The following is a 21,075-nucleotide window of genomic DNA, read 5'->3' on the forward strand; positions in this document are numbered from 1 at the left end:
ATAACTTTGTCTTATGTGTAATAAGGCGAATCAGGAGGTTGTGAGTTTTGATGGTACTACTGCACTCCAGCCCGGTTGAAAGAGCAAGACCCTGTCTCTAAAAATAACAAAATAAAATGTAAAAAGGTTAATTAGGCTTGAGTAAAATCAGGGTTAAAATGCTGAAGCCACCCACAGGATTTAAAGAATGTTTTTCTATATCTCATGTTTGTAAAATCCACTCTCTTTGTTCAGGAATGCTCAAAATCCATTCTGTTTTAAACTATATTCTGTATATGAGGAAACAGACTTAACTTACCAAAAATCCAACACAAAGTAGCTGCCCAGTGTCACAAAAATTAAATGAAAAAAAAAAAGACTATTTTAAATTGAAAGTAAGGTCAATTCTTCTCAGCAATATTCAGGATAATGCTAGCAACATATCCTCCTTAGCAGACATGAAAAAACAATAAAACCTCCTCACACACCCTCTGCGTTCTCTTTTGTCTAAGATTCTACCTGAAAAACTGGAAGACAGCTAGCAGAGCTCACACACACACACACACACACACACAAAATAGCAGAGCTTCCAAAAAAAAAAATAGCGGCCAGGTGCGGTAGCTCACACCTGTAATCTCAGCACTTTGGGAGGCTGAGGTGGGTGGAGCATGAGGTCAGGAGTTCAAGACCAGCCTGGCCAAGATGGTGAAACCCTGTCTCTACTAAAAATACAAAAATTAGCCAGGCGTGGTGGCAGGGGTGCCTGTAATCCCAGTTACTCGGATGGCTGAGGCAGAGAATTGCTTGAACCCGGTGGGGCGGAGGTTGCAGTGAGCCGAGATGACACGACTGCACTCCAGTCTGGGTGACAGAGTGAGACTCTGTCCCTGCCCCCTGCCCCCCCAAAAAAGCAATGTTTATCATCACAGTGCCAGGTATAGAGTAGACAGTCAACAGATGTATAGTGGATGATTATTTGCTCCTTCTTTGAAATGTGTTTCCCTATTAGCTCTTGTCCTTTCTCAACTGTACCCAAAGTTCTTTTGGCAACATCCATCTCCCAATTTCAGCCAAATGGCATAGATTGCTTTAACCTCACTACACCAGGAGAGGGAGTCTATTTGGACCAAAGTCAATCAGCATTTCCTATCCACTTCGTCGACCATGTTTGATTTAAAGATGAACACATCACTTCGAACTAAAGAAATGTGCAAAGATTTTATTGAACATTCTTGGGAAAGAGAAGCGTTCTCTCTTGTAGTTGATGGATTATGAAGTCTAGAATTAAAGCAGCCATTTCATTGTCTAAAAAGATGAACCTAATGGATCAATAGATGTGGCTTCACATCCTTGGCATCTAGATATGATTATTGTTAGGGTGACATATTGTTCTCTTGATTGCTTAAACTATTGGAATTATGTTTTCTGTCACTTGCAACCAAAAAAATTATAACTAGTTGCAGTAAAAAATTGAATGAAAAAAGTGATAAACCAGGCATCCAACCACAGCACGTGGATAAGGAAACATTGCTATAGATACATTCTATATGCATACACTATGAGCAAGGTTGTAATGTATCGCATAACAACAAAGGGAAAAATTCCTACCCATTCCCTACGGAAGATAAAATTAGGGAAAATCTATCCAAAAGTTTGGATTCCCATCTCTTCTCGTGAATGGTCAATTTTCAATCAACATGTGGATGATTCACTTTATAAATTCCCAGTAGAAAACATCCAATCCCAGGATAACTTTGCGATCCTTTTCCATCCCATCATCTAATTTGCTGTATTTGATTATTTTTATAAAATTGAGCACATAGTTTGCAAATCTTGGGAATGGAACTACTTTTGTCTAGAAGAAAAATAAGTTCTGCGTTAAGGACTTTATATGTGTAATCTCATCAAGCTGCATAATAACTCTGTGGGGAAGATTACAAAGTCTTCACTTTGTAAGTGATTTTAAAAAAAGGGAGCTTCGGAAAGGCTATGTAGTTTGTGTAAGGTTACACAGAAAGTAAATTGTAGAGTTGAGATTTCAGCCCAGGTCTAAGTACCAGAGCTGTGCTTTTGAGTTATTCATTAATTCATTCACTAATTTTGGCATGCCACTGTGGTAACTGATGGAAATGCAAAAGAGAATTATTGAAAAGTTCTCCCCACAAAGAGTTTATAGGCTTGGGGAGAAGAAATAAATATATATATGTGTGTGTATGTCTATATTATATATGTGTGTATATATGTATATGTATATAATATATAATATACATATTATATATATTATGTATGTGTATATATATGTGTTTATATGTGTGTGTGTGTGCAGTTGAATCACCACAATACACAAAAAGTGTTTTTATAGAGCAATGAACCAAGTTGGATGGAAACATAGAAGATAGAGCCTGGGAGTGAAAGAAAGGCTTCATAAAGCAGGATGATACTGAGAATCAAAAAATGATTAAGGAGAGATGAAAGAAATATCAAAGAAGAAGCCACAGCACTGAGGAGAAAGAGAGAGTGAGAAAAAAGAGAAGGGGAAGGAGAAAGGGAGGTGAGAGGGAGGAAGGAAGTCAAAAAGGAAGGAGAGAAAAAGAGAGTGGAGAAGGAGGGAGAAGAGACAGAAAGCAAGAATTAGGAGAGGGGAGGGAGGGGAGGGGAGGGGGGGAGGGGAGGGGAGAAGAGAAAGGATAGAAAGACAAGAAAGATAGGGCTGGACGCGGTGGCTCACGCCTGTAATCCCAGCACTTTGGGAGGGTGAGGCGGCCAGATCACGAGGTCAGGAGATTGAGACCATTCTGGCTAACACGGTGAAACCCCGTCTCTACTAAAAAATACAAAAAATTAGCCGGGCGTTGTGGCGGGCGCCTGTAGTCCTAGCTACTCGCGAGGCTGAGGCAGGAGAATGGCGTGAACTCAAGAGGTGGAGCTTGCAGTGAGCGGAGTTCACACCACTGCACTCCAGCCTGGATTACAGGGCGAGACTCTGTCTCAGGGGGAAAAAAAAAAAGACGGAAGGGAGGGAGGGAGGGAGGAGTAACTAGCCTGGAAGGTGCTGGACACCAAGAATTTGCTTTGACTGAAGAATCATGGATAAGGGTGTGAGCAAGGAAGGAGAAAAACAGAAAATTAAATTGGAGAGGCCCACTACATAACAGAGTGGGAGAGGAAATACTGATATTAATATACATTTTGCCTCCTTCTAAGTAGGTATGGGCCTAAACTGGAGACATTTTTAAGCTGTATTACCACTTTTGCTGTAGTTGTTTAAGAGGAATCATGACAATGAGATAGGAACCAAACAAATAACCATGTTCTCATTAGAAACTTCAGTGCTATGGAAGACACCATGCTTTCTGCCCTACAATCTATGCTACAGTGGCATATTGCCAAGAAGAGAACGTACTGCTGTTTGCAAAGGAGAAGAGAGAGCAAATGATCATACTATGTATACCTTCTTTAAAACTTGGAAAGCAAATTGCATGATTTTGGAAAATATTGTTGAAGCTGAAAGTTTTCAGGAATATTCAGCAATTACTGGAAATTTTCAAATGCAAGGGTTTCTGCCAACCATAAAAGTGTCTACCTCTGATGTATTAGGTGGCAAAATAATGATTCATTTAATTTAATGGCAGGTGTTAATCCACCCATGCAGGCACAGCTTTAAATATATATATAACAGTTGCAGGGTACAAAGAGCTAGCACAGTGCTTCCTGTGTTTTGCCATCACTTACATAGTGAATCTCTTCTCTTTAGTATGCTAAGCCCAGGGATGTACTTTCCTAATGTACACAATAGTGAACTTACAGAAAATAAAATTATTATTCACTCTGCTTGCTGCCTCCACTGTTGAAAGATAGAATGGTAATTTCAGCCACCAATATTTAACAGTGTTTATCTTGGTGAGATTATAAATTTTCAGACATAGTGAAAGTAAGTTACGTGACTAATAAATGTCACTTGTGCATATTTTAAAATTAAGACAATGTAGTTTTGGAAAGTAATTATATGAGAAAACCTTAGCTCAAGAAATAAGTCAAAAATAATGTTCAATATTTTTGGAATATGAGTTTCCTGCAGTTGTCTGCAGTTAACCCTTAAACAACATGGTGGGTTTTTTCTTTTGAGCTTTCATTTGCTTAGTATGTATGTATGTATGTATGTATTATTTATTTATTTATTTATTTTTAGATTTTTGAATACAATTTGTTGTTTTCATTTTTATCTTTTGTGGGTACATAGTAAATGTATATATTTATGGGGTACATGAGATGTTGTGGTACACAATGGGAAATAAGCACATCAGCCAGAAAAAAAGGAGCATGGGGTGTCCATCCCCTCAAGCATTTATCCTTTGAGTTACAAACAATCCAATTATACTCTTTAAGTTAATGGAATATAATTTTGACAAATGAATTTTTAAAACCTTATCCTATTGGTTTAGGCTGTGTGTGTGTGTGTGTGTGTGTGTGTGTGTGTGTGTGTGTAGAGACAGGGTCTTGCTATGTTGCCCAGACTCCTGGGCTCAAGCAATCCTCCCAAGTAGCTGAGAATACAAGCATGCACCTGGCTTTACAAATTTGGGTGGGTTTTTTTTTTCTTATTTCAGTAGGTTTTTGGGGAACAGGTGGTGTTTGTTTATGTGAGTAAGTTCTTAAGCGGTGATTTCTGAGATTTTAGTGCACTCATCCCCTGAGCAGTGTACACTGTACCCAATGTGTAGTCTTTTATCCCTCACCCCCTCCCACCCTTTCCCCCAAGTCCCCAAAGTCCATTGTATAATTTCTATGTCTTTGTGTCCTCATAGCTTAGATCCCACTAATGATTGAGAATATACAATATTTGGTTTTCCATTCCTGAGTTACTTCACTTAGAATAATGGTCTCCGATTCCATCCAGGTTGCTGCAAATGCCATTATTTCATGCCTTTTTATGGCTGAGTAGTAGTCCATGGTGTGTGTGTCTAGCTATCTATCTATCTATCTATCTATAGATACACACACACATTTTCTTTATCCACTTGACTGATGGGCATTTGGGCTGGTTCCATATTTTTGCAATTACAAATTGTACTGCTATAAACATGCATTTGCAAGTATTTTTTTCATTTAATGACTTCTTTTCCACTGGGTAGATGCCCAGGGGTGGGATTGCTGGATTAAATGGTAGATCAATTTTTTAGTTCCTTAAGGAATTCTCCACACTCTTTTCCATAGTGGTTGTACTAGTTTACATTCCCACCAACAGTGGAAAAGTGTTTCCATTTCACCACATCCACTCCAACACCTATTATTTTTTGATTTTTTGATGATGGACATTCTTTCAGGAGTAAGGGGGTATCGCCTTGTTGTTTTGATTTGCATTTCCCTGATCATTAGAGATGTTGAGCTTTTTTTCAATTTTGTTAACCATTTGTGTATCTGCTTTTGCGAATTGTCTATTCATGTCCTTAGCCCACTTTTTGATGGGATTGTTTGTTTTTTTCTTGCTGATTTGTTTGAGTTCCTGGTAGATTCTGCATATTAGTCATTTGTCAGATGTATAGATTGTGAAGATTTTCCCACACTCTGTGGGTTGTCTGTTTACTCTGCTGACCATTTTTTTTTTTTTTTTTTTTTTTTTGCTGTGCCAATGCTCTTTAGTTTAATCTAGTCCCATCTATTTATCTTTGTTTTTGTTGCATTTGCTTTGGAGTTCTTGATCATGAAGTCTTTGCCTAAGCCAATTTCTAGAAGGGTTTTTCCAATATTATCTTCTAGAAGTTTTATGGTTTCAGGTCTTAGATTTAAGTCTTTGAGTCATCTTCAGTTGATTTTTGTATAAAGTGAAAGATGAGGATCCAGTTTCATACTTCTACATGTGGCTTGCCAATTATACCAGCACCATTTTTTGAATAGGGTGTCCTTTCCTCACTTTATGTTTTTGTTTGCTTTGTCAAACATCAGTTGACAATAAATACTTGGCTTTATTTCTGGGTTCTCTATTCTGTTCCATTGGTCTACATACCTGTTTTTATAGCAGTAGCATCCTGTTTTGGTGACTATGGCCTTATAGTATAGTTTGAAGTTGGGTAATGTAATGCCTCCAGATTTGTTCTTTTTGCTTAGTCTTACTTTGGCTATACAGGCTCTTTTTTGATTCCATATGAATTTTAGTGTTTTCTTTTTTCTAGTTCTGTGAAGAATGATGGTGGTATTTTAATGAAATTGCATTGAATTTGTAGATTGCTTTTGGCAGTATGGTCATTTTCACAATAATGATTCTACCTATCCATGAGCATAGGATGTATTTCCAATTTTTGTGTCATCTATGATTTCTTTTAGCAGTGTTTTGTAGTTTTCTTTGTATAGGTCTTTCAGCTCCTTGGTTAAGTATATTCCTGAGTATTGTATTTTATTTTATTTTATTTTATTTTATTTTATTTTATTTTATTTTATTTTTGAAGCTACTGTAAAAGGGGTTAAGTTCTTGATTTGATTCTCAGCTTGGTAGCTATTGGTGTATAGCAGAGTTACTGATTTGTGTATATTAATTTTGTATCCTGAAACTTTGCTGAATTAATTTACCAGTTCTAGGAACTTTTGGGATGAGTCTTTAGGGCTTTCTAAATATACAGGCGTGTCATCAGCAAACAGTGATGGTTTGACTTCCTCTTTACCAATTAGTATACCCTTTATTTCTTTCTCTTATCTGATTGCTCTGGCTAGGACTTCCAGTACTATGTTGAATAAAAGTGGTGAAAGTGGACATTCTTGTCTTGTTCCAGTTCTCAGGGGGAATGCGTCCAACTTTTCAGTATAATGTTGGCTGTGGGTTTGTCATAGACGTTTTTTAGGACCTTAAGGTATGTCCCTTCTATGCTAATTTTGCTAAAGGTTTTAATCATAAAGTGATGCTGGATTTTGTCAAATGTTTTTACTGCATCTATTGAGATAACCATGTCATTTTTTAAATTCTGTTTATGAGGTGTATCACATTTATTGACTTGTGTATGTTAAGCCATCCCTGCATCCCTGGTATGAAACCCACTTAATCATGGTAGATTATCTTTTTGATATGCTGTTGGATTTGGTTAGCTAGTATTTTATAGAGCATTTTTGCATCCTATGTTCATCAGGGACATTGGTCTACAGTTTCCTTTTTTTGTTATATCCTTTCCTGGTTTGGGTATTTGTATGATAGTGGCTTCAGAGAATGATTTAGGGAGGATTCTGTCTTTATCTTGTGGAATAGTGTCAATAGAATTGGTACCAATTCTTCTTTGAATGTCTGATAGAATTCATCTGTGAATCCATCTGGTTCTGGACTTTTTTTGTTGGTAACTTTTTAATTGCCATTTCAATCTCACTGCTTGTATTGGGTCTGTTCATAGTTTCTATTTCCTCCTGGTTTAATCTAGGAGGGTTGTATATTTCCATAAATTTAGTTTATGCATGTAAAAGTATTCATAGTAACCTTGAATGATCTTTTATATTTCTGTAGTATCGGTTGTAGTATCTCCCATTTCATTTCTAATTGAGTTTATTTGGATCTTCTCCCTTCTTGGTTAATCTTGCTAATGGTCTATCAATTGTATTTATCTTTTCAAAGAACCAGCTTTTTTTGTTTCATTTATTTTTTGTATTTTTTGTTTGTTTCAATTTTAATTTAGTTCTGCTCTGATCTCAGTCATTTCTTTTCTTCTGCAGGGTTTGGGTTTGTTCTTTTTTTTCTAGCCTTGAAGTGTGACCTTAGATTGTCTGTTTGTGCTCTTTCAGATTTTTTGATGTAGGTATTTAATGCTACGACCTTTTCTCTTAACACCACCTTTGCTGTATACCAGAGGTTTTGATATGTTGTGTCACTATTATCATTCAGTTCAAATAATTTTTTAAGTTTCATCTTGGTTTCATTGTTGACCCAATGATCATTCAGGAGCAGGTTATTTAATTTCCATGTATTTGCATAGCTTTGAGGGTTCCTTTTGGAGTTGATTTCTCATTTTATTCCACTGTGGTCTGAGAAAGTACTTGCTATAATTTCAGTTTTCTTAAATTTGTTGAGACTTGTTTTGTGGCCTATCATATGGTCTATCTTGGAGAATGTTCCATGTGCTCATTAATATAATGTTTATTCTGCAGTTGTCAGGTAGAATGTTCTGTAAATATCTGTTAAGTACATTTGTTCTAGGGTAGAGTTTAAGTCCATTGTTTCTTTGTTGACTTTCTGTCTTGATGACTGGTCTAGTGCTGCCAGTGGAGTATTGAAGTCCCCCACTATTACTGTGTTGCTGTCTATGTCATTCCTTAGGTCTAGTAGCGATTATTTTATAAATTTGGGAGCTCCAGTGTTAGATGCATGTATATTTAGGACTGTGACATTTTCCTGGTGGACAAGTCCTTTCATCATTATATAATGTTCCTTTTTGTCTTTTTTAACTGCTGTTACTTTAAAGTTTGTTTTGTCTGATATAAGAATAGCTACCTCTGCTCGCTTTTGATGTCCATTGCATGGAATATCTTTTTTCACCCTTTTACCTTAAGTTTATGTGAGTCCTTATGTATCAGGTGAGTCTTTGAAGACAGCAGATGCTTGGTTGGTGAATTCTTATTCATTCTGCCATTTTGTATCATTTAAGTGGAGCATTTAGGCCATTTACATTCAACATCAGTATTGGGATGTGAGGTACTATTCTACATATACTGCTATTTGTTGCCTGAATACCTTGGGTTGTTTTCAGGTCCTGTGAGATTTGTGCTTTAAGGAGATTCTATTTTGGTGTATTTCAAGGGTTTGTTTCAAGATTTAGGCTCCTTTTAGCAGCTCTTGTAGTGCTGGCTTGGTAGTGGTGAATTCTCTCAGCATTTGTTTATCTGAAAAAGACTGTACCCTACCTTCATTTATGAAGCTTACTTTTGCTGGATACAAAGTTCTTGGCTGATAATTGTTTTGTTTAAGGAGGCTAAAGCTAGGACCCCCAGTCCCTTCTAGGTTGTAGGGTTTCTGCTGAGAAACTGCTGTTAATCTGACAGGTTTTCCTTTATAGGTTACCTGATGCATTTGCCTCACAGCTCTTAAGATTCTTTCCTTCATCTTGACTTTAGATAACTGGATGACTATGTGCCTAGGCAATGATCTTTTTGTGATGAATTTCCCAGTTGTTCTTCGAGCTGCTTATATTTGGATGTCTAGATCTTTAGCAAGACTTAGGGGGTTGTCCTTGATTATTCCTTCAAATATGTTTTCCAAACTTTTAGATTTGTCTTATTCCTCAGGAACACCAATTATTCTTAGGTTTGGTCATTTAATATAATCCCAAACTTCTTGGAGGCTTTGTTCATTTTTTAAAAATTCTTTTTTCTTTGTGTTTGTTGGATTGGGTTAATTTGAAAGCCTGAAGTTCTTTCTTTTACTTGTTTTATTCTATTCTTGAGACCTTCCAGTACATTTTGCAATTCTCTAGGTGTGTCCTTCATTTCCAGAAGTTTTGATTGTTTTTTTATTTATGCTATCGATATGGAGATTTTTCCATTTATATCCCGTATCTTTTTTTGATTTCTATAAGCTGGACTTCACCTTTCTCTGGTGCCTCCTTGATTGGCTTAATAGTTGACCTTCTGAATTCTTTTTCTGGCAATTCAAAAATTTTTATCTTTGGTTTGGAGATATTGCTAGTGGGCTAGTGTGATCTTTTGGGGGTGTTAAAGAACCTTGTTTTGTCATATTACTCAAATTGTTATTCTAGTTCCTTCTCATTTGAGGAAACTATGTCAGAAGGCAGATCTGAGGCTCAAGGGCTGCTGTTCAGATTCTTTTGTTCCATGGGGTGCTCCCTTGATGTGGTGCTCCCTCTTTCCCCTAAGGATGGGGCTTCCTGACAGCTGAACTTCGTTAGTTCTCTTCTGGATCTAGCTACCCAGTGGAATTACCAGGTCATGGGCTGGTACTGGGGAGTGTCTGCAAAGAGTCCTGTGATGTGAACCATCTTCAGGTCTCTCAGCCATGGCTACCAGCACCCGCTCCAGTGGAGGTAGCAGGGGAGTGAAGTGGTGGACTCTGTGAGGGTCCTTCGTTGTATTTTTAGGTGCACTGGTTTTGTGTTGGTTGGCCTTCAGCCAGGAGGTGGCACTTTCAAGAGAACATCAGTTGTAGTATAGGGAGTATCAGGCAGTGGGCGAGCCATAGAACTCCAAAGAGATTATGTCATTTTTCTTCAGTTACCAGGGCAGATAGAGAAAGACTATCAGGTGGGGGCAGGGTTAAGCATGTCTGAGCTCAGTCTCTCCTTGAGTAGGGCTTGCTGCAGCTGCTGCAGGGGATGGGGGTGTGGTTCCCAGGCCAATGGAGTTATGTTCCTAGGGGGATTATGGCTGTCTCTGCTGTATCACAGGTCATCACTGAAGTGGGGGAAAGCTAGCAGCCACAGGCCTCACCCAGCTCCCATAGAGCCCATAGATGGAAAGGCTGATCTCACTCCCATCATGTTCCCCCAACAGCACTGAGTTTATTTCCAGGCAGCTGGTGAGCAGGGCTTAGAACTTGCACCAGGCTACAAGCCTCCCAGCTGAGAAAGCAATCAGACTCACAGTTCCTTGGCTGTCCCACCGAGTCTGCAGCAGCAATCCACCTCCTTCAAAGGGCCTGTGAATTCTCTCTGCTTTCCTGGTATGTTCCTTTAGTTCTTGGAGCAACAATTCACAATGTGGGTCTCCATTCACTGCTCTGTCTGAGTAGGATCTGTAAGTTAGTCCTGCCTCCCATCTGCCATTTTCCCAGCACCTCCCAACATGGGTTTTAACTGCACAGATTTATCATATACTTGGATTTTCTTCCACCTCTGCCACTCCTGAGACAGCAAGACCAACCCCTCCTCCTCATCCTCCTTCTCAGCCTACTCAGTGTGAAGATGACAAAGATGAAGACCTTATGCTAATCACGTCTACTTAGTGAATAATAGATATGTTTTCTCTTCCTTATGATTTTCTTAATATTTTCTTTTCTCTGGCTTACTTTATTATAAGAATAAAGTATATAATACATATACAAAATATGTGTTAATCAATCATTTATATTATCAGTAAGGCTTCCAGTCAACAGTAGGCTATTAGTAGTTAAGTTTTAGGGGAGTCAAAAGTTACACATGGATTTTTGACTGTGGAGGCTATGAAGCAGTGAAGAGTGTGGACCATGGGCCCAGACTATGCAGCTGAATTCCAGTTCTGTTGCTTGCTGGCTAAGTGGCTATAGGTATATTCCTTATCTATAAATTAAAATAATAACAGTAATTACTACATAGGGTTTTGTGAGGATTAAATGAGATTTTACATACAAGCAATGCTTCATGAATATATCATTCAATACATATACATATATTCCCTCACTCTATGAAAGGCCTTAAACTCTGTGGTAGACAAATGAACACAACATGGTCTCTAATTATGAAGACTTCACCAGTTAATAGGAATGCCAAGACATGAGCAGAGATAACAATCATTCATTTCAATAAATATTTATCACCTTTCTTCTATATGCAAGCTGTTGTCCCAGGTGCTGAGGGAAAGCACTGTATATCACCTTAATTTATAACTCCTCACCTTATTGCATATATGATAATAAGACAAGTTCAATATAAAGTGCTTTTGAAACATAGAGTTAGAAGTTATTGCCAGTAGGGGAAGGGGAGATCAGGTAAACCTTCGTAACTAGGTACAAGATAATCCAGATGCCAAAGATTGGCAGGATTTTACCATGTTAAATGCAATGTATGTGCAGTAAAGGGTTAACTCAACAGGCCTGGGTTATTCAAACCCTACACATTACAAAGAAAAGGCTGACCCTTGGCCAGTTCCTTGGAGAAAAGCTCTAAGCCCTTGGAATGTCCCACTTGATCAGATTGTCTTGGTATGTCTGGGGCCTTGGGCCATGGGCCACGCCGTGGAGTTTATGCTAGCAATGTGATTTACAGTGGGGATCTTGGGCCATGCTGCATCAGACTGACCTCTGAATGGCCTGAAAGCTAAGTAACCAAGGTTGGCCACATGGGTGCCCCATACCTACATAACAGACCTGCAATCAAAACCCTGTAGACCTAGGCTAAGGTGAACTTTCCTGGTTGACAATACTTCATCACATTGTCATATATCAGTGCTGGGAAAAATAAGCACTGTCCATACAACTCCACTGGAAGAAGACAACTGGAAGCTTGCGCCTGGTTTCTCCTGAACTCTGCCCTGTGCACCTTTTTTTCTGATTCCAATTGTATCATTTGGCTGTAATAAACTGCAACCATGATTATAACAGCTTCTCTGAGTTCTGTGAGTACTTCTGGTGAATTATGGAACTTGAGTGTGGTCTTGGGGACCCCTGACACGGGGTGTCAAATAACCAGCACCATAAAGGATGGGTAGGATGTCAACATCTCAAATATGGGGCAAAAGGCAATTTTGGAGACATGAGAGTTGCACCACAAAAAAAGCTTTAAATATTTCTATGTCAATGCAATCTCAAGACTGGAAATGATTTTTAAGCATCTGAGACATATATAGCTATAAGTACTATTACCAATCAACAAATCAATTTCTAACAGGAACAGATATATTCCACATTTTTTTATTTATTTAAGAATCATTCTATAATATTTTCACTCATGCTTCTTAGACCTCATTCTTTTTACTATTAAATATAAATTATAGAGTATTTTTCTATAATTACCATTTTAAAGCTAATGATTTCTTCTGTTATACGTGGGGTAAATCCTTTTGTTAAATCACCAGAATAATTATTTTCAAATATTGATGGATGTTTATTCAGTAAATTCAAAAAAACTGATTTGCAACAAATATTTTTTCTTTTCTTTCCTTTCCTTTTTTTTTTTTTTTTTTTTTTTTTTTTTTGAGACAGAGTCTCGCTCTGTCGCACCCCGTCTCTACTAAAAAAATACAAAAAAATTAGCCAGGCGTGGTGGCAGGCACCTGTAGTCCCAGCTGCTCAGGAGGCTGAGGCAAGAGTATGGCATGAACCCAGGAGGCGGAGCTGGCAGTGAGCCGAGATCACAACAAAGATTTTTATAACATGTATTAAAATACTTTTTCCCCAAATTAGATCTACATTGCAACTCAATATGAAGAAGTTCAGCAACAAGTTAACTCCATATGAATAAGTTATATTCGAGGGTACTAACTTATGTCCTTGAATATAACATTTATGATCCTTGCTTTTTGATACCATCCTAGTATTTATGATACTAGTGCCTTGCTAACAGAAATTTGATCCGAAATTTGAAAGAAATTTTTAGCACAGTGTTTTGCTTCCCGTGAACTCAATAAATGTTTGCTGAATGAATAAGTATATATATAAAATGATGGAAAAGAAGGAAATAATTACAAATATACTTTGGAAAGAAAGAATGTCAGCTGGGCACGGTGGCTCACACCTGTAATCCCAACACTTTGGGAGGCTGAGGCAGGCGGATCCCCTGAGGTCAGGAGTTTGAGACCAGCATAGCCAATATGGTGAAACCCCGTCTGTACTAAAAATACAAAAATTAGCTGGACATGGTGGTGGGCACCTGTAATACCAGCTACTTGGGAGGCTGAGGCAGGAGAATCACTTGAACCTGGGAGGCAGAGGTTGCAGTGAGCTGAGACCACGCCATTGTACTTCAGCCTGGGCAACAAGAGCAAAGCTCTATCTCAAAAAAAAAGAAAAAGAAAGAAACAAAGAATGTGAAATTTAATGTAGAGACTCAAAATAGGATGATTGTCAGCAAAAACAATAAAATATGTAATGGAAAATAATTAGACTAAAGTTATATGACAATTAAATGAAACAAATATTTGGAGTCTGAATTTTCTTAATTATTGTGCTTTATAATAATCAATATTAAAATGATTCATATATATCCTAGTTATAGAAAAAATGTATTTACATCCTAAAATTCATATGGAATCTCAAGAGATCACAAATAGCTTCACTGGACCTGAGGACTTTATTGGTGAATTCTACAAAACTGAAATAATGAATGCATACAAGAAAATATAGGTGGTTATTTGTAATCTTGAATTTGAAAAAACTTTCTGAGCCTGAAACCAAAAGCGATCATTAAGGAACTAGTTGGTATATCTGGCTACAAAAAAAATTACAAATGTCTGTATTTTGGAACACTATTTAAAATGTTTTATTTATAAGCTAAATATTGTGTGCAAATATATGAGAGACCAGTGATTCATATCTCTAATATATGTAAAAGGTGCTTGCAAATCAGTAGAAAGGTACGAACATTTATTAATGAGGATAATCAACATGATCAATTAGCAACAGAAGTTTTGTTAATCTAATAAATATGAAAAAATCCAACTGTACTAGTTATTAACTAAACTCAAATTATCAACATTTCTACCTGGTTTAATTCATCATATTGGCAAAGATATCTTTAGTTTATAAAAACCCATGTTTTTTCAGAAAGTAGAAAGGGTCCTCCGCATATTTCTGGTGATATTTACCCTAGGTAATCATTTTCCAATACATCAAAATCATTTTTGTCAATTTGTATATCCAGTGGCAAGGATTATTATTAAAGTTTGGAGCATATCCCACATATCTCATCATCTATTTGGATCTTCTTTAGATAAACAATGGCCTTCCCTTTAATCTGAATATGAGTTGTTCAATGTTACAGTATTTGAAGAATTAGTCACATGTGATAATTGGCGAGCATAAGGAGTTTGGGAGTATTGTGACTAAAGAACAGGGTTGCCTACTAATATCCTTTTTCATAAAGGGAAGACAGCAACAAAGAGTACAGCAAAAAAAAATTATGCAAAGAAGCTCATGGTAATCAGTGGCTCTTAGAATCAGGGAATCTTGTGCCAATGGTCTTGCCTACTTCATATTGTTTTTGCTTCTGAAGTCAACTGTTACAAATTCTGACTCAGTCACCTGGCAGTAGTGATGATGTCAGTGATACCTGTAAGTAAGTGTATTTTCTGTATTATCTGTTTCACTTACGTGCTCCAGAACTAAAATCAATTTTGGCTACTATCACAGCATAACCAATTTTTCCAAAATTTAGTGGCTTAAAACAACATTTAATTTGCTCATAGATTTGCAACCCAAGCAGGGCTTGTAAAGCCAGCTCATCTCTCCTTTACTGGGTATCGACTGGGACAGCCTGAAGGATGGGGTTTGCATTCATCTGAAAGTTTGCTCATTCACGTGTCTGATGGTTAATGCTGGCCTTAGATGGAGACCTTAGGTGGAGATGCAGGCCAGAATGCCTTGTACATGATCCAGCTTCCTCACGGCATAGTAAGAGAGAGAACCTATTATAGTTCCGTACTCAGATTCTTTTAATGTTCCTTCCAGAACACACATTCCAGAGCTTAATCTTAAATCAGAGGCCATTAGGTGAATGTAAATGTTGTCTATACTTATATATTTCAAAATAGCTAAAAGCAAGGAATTTAAATGTTTTCATCACAAAGAAATAAATATTTGAGGTGATACATATATTAATTAGCCTGATTTTATCATTCCACAATGTATACAGATATTGAAACATCACACTGTACCCTATAAATTTATACAATTATAATTTGTCACATAAAAATAAAACAAAATAAAAAAGAAGCAAAAATCCCTGTGAATAATAAAACTAAAGGCTCTGGTTAATTTATTATAACAATAACGATAGCAGAATGAAAGAGAATAAAACCCTCTATGAGCTACAACATATAATCAATTTTGTAAAGATTCAGCCACTGATTATGCTGGCAGAAAGATTATCTTATGAAAAGTAAGAAAATTGACAAACCTTTAGGCCCTTAATTTATTTCATAAATTGTATTATGATTGTTTCTGATTGACAAGAGCATTTAAACCTAGAATTAAACCTTTCTGAAGATATTGTTCTGCCGTTGTACATAAACATGATAATGTTTACTTTAATATGAAGGATACACAGTCATTGAAATATATTCATATTAACATTTTATTTATATATAAATACCCTAGGAAGGCTGAAATTCTCTTTTGATGTATTGATATCCTGTATTGTTTCTTTATTCTGTTTGGTAAACAAAAGTGCTCTCACAATAGCTTTGAATTAACTAAAATGTAGAGAATGCCAAGCAAGCATAATTATTCCTATAGTCTTTCTCTTACAAGGATAAAGAAGAAGAAAATCTTTGTGTTTCATGGTGGCCATTCCAGGAAGCTCAAAGAAATTTTAAACATAAAGGTTATCCTAACAGTTTTATTATTATAAATTTTGGACCTGATTTGGGAAATCAAAAAGACTTGGCAGAGAAGACAAGAACATAAGTCACAAGTATCCAAAGAAAAGAAATAGTTACCTGCAATAATTTTAAATAAGTAACCATGACTATTAACATTTTTAGCCTTAAAAAATAAGTGATCCTTTTCCAAAGTAATTTAAAAGTATTCAACAAGAACAGAGTTAACAGAACAATTTATTAATTAAAAAATATCTGTTATCTAGACAAAATAACTTTGCTGCATAAATGAAAGCAAAACAAAAACCCCAAATTCCAGTGTTAGTTTTTGTTTATGCAGACTATATCACAACTTGCAATAAAGTATTTGTAACCCTTTCTTTCTTTATATAGAAATCCACAAATTTCTCAAAAATTTCAACACATTTCCTCACAGCTTTTCAACTCATTAGTTGCAAGCATTGTCATCCTATAATACGTACGGCCTCAAATTTTTCTTTTATAGCATTATCAAGACACACATCTCTCAGGAACATAGCTGCAAAGATCCTCAAAAAATACTAGCAAATAAAATCTAGGCAAACATAAAAAGAAAAATATTGCACAACCAAGTGAAATTTACCCTAGAAATACAAGTTTGATTTATCACGTAAAAATCAATTGATGCAATTCATCATGCTAAAAGAATAAAGGAGAAAAATCACATAATCATTTAACAGATGCAGAAAAAGCATTTAACAAAGTTCAACGGCCATGTATAATAAATCTCTGCAAATTAGAAACAGAAGGGAAATTTTTTAAACTAATAAATTACATCTAAGCAAGACCTACAGTTAACATCATGCATAATTGTGAAATAGTGAATGCTTTCTTTCTAAGATCAAGGACAAAACAAGCATGTCCACTCTCACCATTTATATTCAACCTTGTATGTAAGTGCTAACCAGTGCAACTGGCATAAATAGTAAATACAAAAGATAAAGAATAATAAGAAAGAAGTAAAACAGTTTCTCTTCACAGGTTACATGACAGTTTAGGTAGAAAATCCTAATGATTCTAAATGAATTTAGCAAAGTCTGGGGATAGAAACTCAATATACAAAAATAAAGTGAATATACTTGTAGTAAACCATTGGAAAATGTCTTTTGATGCCATTTACAATAACATCAAAAATAGTAAATAATTAGGAATGTATTGAATTAACAAAGACATATGAGATATAAATATTAGGTACTGCTGTTATTAAAGAAGACCTAAATAAATGGATCTATATGCCATGTTCATATATTAGAAATAACATTGTTAAGATGTCAATTATTTCTAAACAAATCTAGCAATTCAACACAAATTCAATTATAATCTCAGTCAGCATTTTGTAAAAACTGGTGAGCTTTTTCTAAAATCTACATGAAAAAGCAAAGAACCTAGAATACCTAAAGCTGTTTGGAAAATGAAGAACAGCTGAAGGACTCAAACTACCTGAAATTAAGATCTATGGTATGGTTTGGCTATGTCCCCACGCAAATCTCATCTCGAATTGTACTCCCATAATTCCCACGTGTTGTGTGAGGGACCCAATGGGAGATAATTGAATCATGGGGGCAGTTCCCCCCTACCGTTCTCATGGTAATGAATAAGTCTCATGAGATCTGATGATTGTATAAGGAGTTTCCGCTTGAGCTTGGCTTTCATTCTCTCGTCTGCCACCATGTAACACATGCCTTTTGCCTTCTGCCATAATTGTGAGGCCTCCCTAGCCATATGGAACTGTGAGCCCATTAAATCTCTTTTTCTTTATAAATTATCGAGTCTTGAGTATATCTTTATGTATACACACAGACATATACACACACACACACCACATACATATTTCTCTATAAAAATATTAAGCCTCAAAATTAATTTGAGATGGATTATAGACTTAAAGGTAAAAGCTAAAAAAACTTTACTTAAAAAGATTTAGCTACAAAGTTGCTAAAAGAAAAAAAATGGGAGAATATCTTCAAGGTATGAAGATAGGCAAATGTTTCTTAGGATATAGAAAGCCAAATTATAAAATAAAAATAATGTTAAATTAGACTATCAAAATTAAAACTTCCTCTCATCAAATGACACTATCAAGAAAATAAATAGGGGCTGGGTACAGTGGCTTATGCCTGTAATCCCAGTGCTTTGGGTGGTCAAGGTAGGAGGATTGCTTGAGGCCAGAAGTTTGAGACTAGTCTGGCAACATAATGAGACACTATCTCTAAAAAAATTTTTTTTAATTAGCCGAGCATGGTGGTGGATGCTTGCAGTCCCAGCTATTTGGGAGGCTGAGGCAGGAGGATCACTTGAGCTCAGGAGTTCAAGGCTGCACTGAGCTATTATCATGCCACTACACTGCAGCCTGGGTAAGAATGAGATCTTGTCTCTTTAAAAATAAAAGGGTGGGGGGGGGAGAAAAAAATGAATAGGCATACTACAAACCAGAAAAACATGTTTGCAATACATATTTCTGACAAAGAATTTGTATCTAGAATGTACAATAAGCTTCTAAATTCATTATCTTTATATGTATATATTAAGTTATAACATGCCTAAATGTGTATACATATATAGGATGTTACCTAATGATAAGCAGACCAGTCACTTCTCCAAGAAATCATAGCAACCTTAAAAGTGTAACTGCACTGCATGATGATGATTCTGGACTGGATGCTAGAATGAAGGGATGAAGGGAAGATAGCTATAAGATTAATATCAGTCAACTGAAATTGTAATACAAACTGTGGTTAAGAATCCTATTTTATCAATGTTAAGTTTCTGATTTTGATATCTGTACTGGGATTTTGTAAGAGAATGTTCTTTTTCTTAGAAAATATGTTCTGAAATATTTGGGTGAGGGCGGGTTGTCCCCATTTTACTTTCAAAAGATTAGAAAAGAACTAATATACATAGACACACATACACACACACATCTATACATATATATAGAGAGAGAGAATGATAAAGCAAATGGATGAAATCTAAATATAAAATCTGTCAAATCTGAATAAAGTATATATGGGAGTTCCTTATACCATTGCAAGTTTACTGTAAGCTTGTATATTAGATTAAAATGTCATAAACATTAATGGTCCAGTGGATTCTGGGGACATGGCAGAGTAGGAAGCACCAGATATCTCTCTACATCTAGACATCAATTACATTGGCAGACTCTGTCTAATGTAACTATTTTAGAACTCAGGAGTCTATTGAAGACTTGAAATTTCCAACTCCAGGTTTGGATGATAAATTATAGTTAATTTCCGTCCATTTCAGCTCTTAGTACAGTAGCAGCTACTCATCCTCCACCCACAGCTCCATGTCAAGAAGCTGTATTTGTGTTCCTGAAGCAACCTTCATACAGTATGCAGGATCAAATGAGTGGGGGAAGAGGGAAGCAAATGCTGGGGAAGGGGAAGAATCTGATTAGATTCAAATGTCCAGTTTTCAACAAAAAGTCACAATTCATACCATAAAACAAGAAAGTATGATCCACTTAAAGGAAAAAAATAAGTCAACAGAAACTATTCTTGAAAAAGACCTGTGGCAGATATACTAGACAAAGACTTTAAAACAACTATCTTAAAGACACTGAAAGAACTAAAAGGAGATGTCGAAAGAATCAAGAAAATAATATGTGACTTAAAATGGTAACATCAGTAAAAAGACAGAAAATCTTTTAAAAGACCAAAAAGAAATTCTGGAGCTGAAAAGTCAGTAACTTAAATGAAAAATTTACTAGAGGGATTCAAAGACAGTTTAGAGAAAACAGAAGAAAAAAATCAGTGAACTTGAAAAGAGGACAATGGAAAGTATCAAGTTTAGCAATTAATAGAATGAAGAGACAGTCTGTAGAATGGGAGGACATATTAACAAACTATTCATCCAACAAAGCACTAATATCCAGAATATACAAGGAACTCACCATCTTAGCAGCAAAACCATAAATAATCCCATTAAAAGAGGGCCAAGGATCTGAATAGACATTTCTTAAAAGACATAAAAATGGCTAGGAGTTATATGACAAGAAATTCTGAAAATCACTAATCATCAGGGAAATGCAAATCAAAATGACAATGGGATATCATCTCAACCTCGTTAGAATGGTTATTACCAAAAAGACAAAAAATAACAAATGTTGGTGAGGATATGGAGAAAAAGAAACCTTTATACACTGTTGGTGGAAACATAAATTAGTATAGCCATTATGAACAATAGTATGGAGATTTCTGGAAAGAAAAAAAAAACTAACAATAGAACTACCATACAACCCAACAATCTCATTACTGGGTAGCTATCCAAAGGGAAAAAAAAAAAAGTCGATATATCAAAGTGATACCTGCAACCCCATGTTTATTGCAGCACTTTTTACAATAGCCAATATAGAGACTCAAGCTAAGTCTCCACCAGTGGATAAATGGATAAAGAAAATTTGGTATATATACATAATAGAATACTATTCAGCCATAAAAAAGAATGAAATTCTGTCATTGGCAGCAACATGAATGGAACTGGAAATCATGTTAAGTGAAATAAACCAGGCACAAAAGACAAACATTGCATGTTCTCACGCATATGTGGCAGCTAAACAAGTTGATCTCATGGAGATAGAGAGTAAAATGAAGGTTACCAGAGGCTGCAAAGAATCAAGGGGGAGTAAAAAGAGGTTGATTAATGGGTAAAAACATACAGTTAGATCGAAGGAGTGAGTTCTAGTGTTTCATAGCAAAGTAGAGTGATGATAGTTAAAAACAATATATTGTGCATTTCAAAATAATTGGAAGAGATTTGAAATATTCCAACACAAAGAAATAAAATGTGTGAGGTGATAGATATCCTAAATACCTTGATTTGATTATT

The sequence above is a fragment of the Theropithecus gelada genome, chromosome 7b (assembly GCF_003255815.1).
Source record: "Theropithecus gelada isolate Dixy chromosome 7b, Tgel_1.0, whole genome shotgun sequence".
NCBI classification, from domain to species: Eukaryota; Metazoa; Chordata; class Mammalia; order Primates; family Cercopithecidae; genus Theropithecus; species Theropithecus gelada.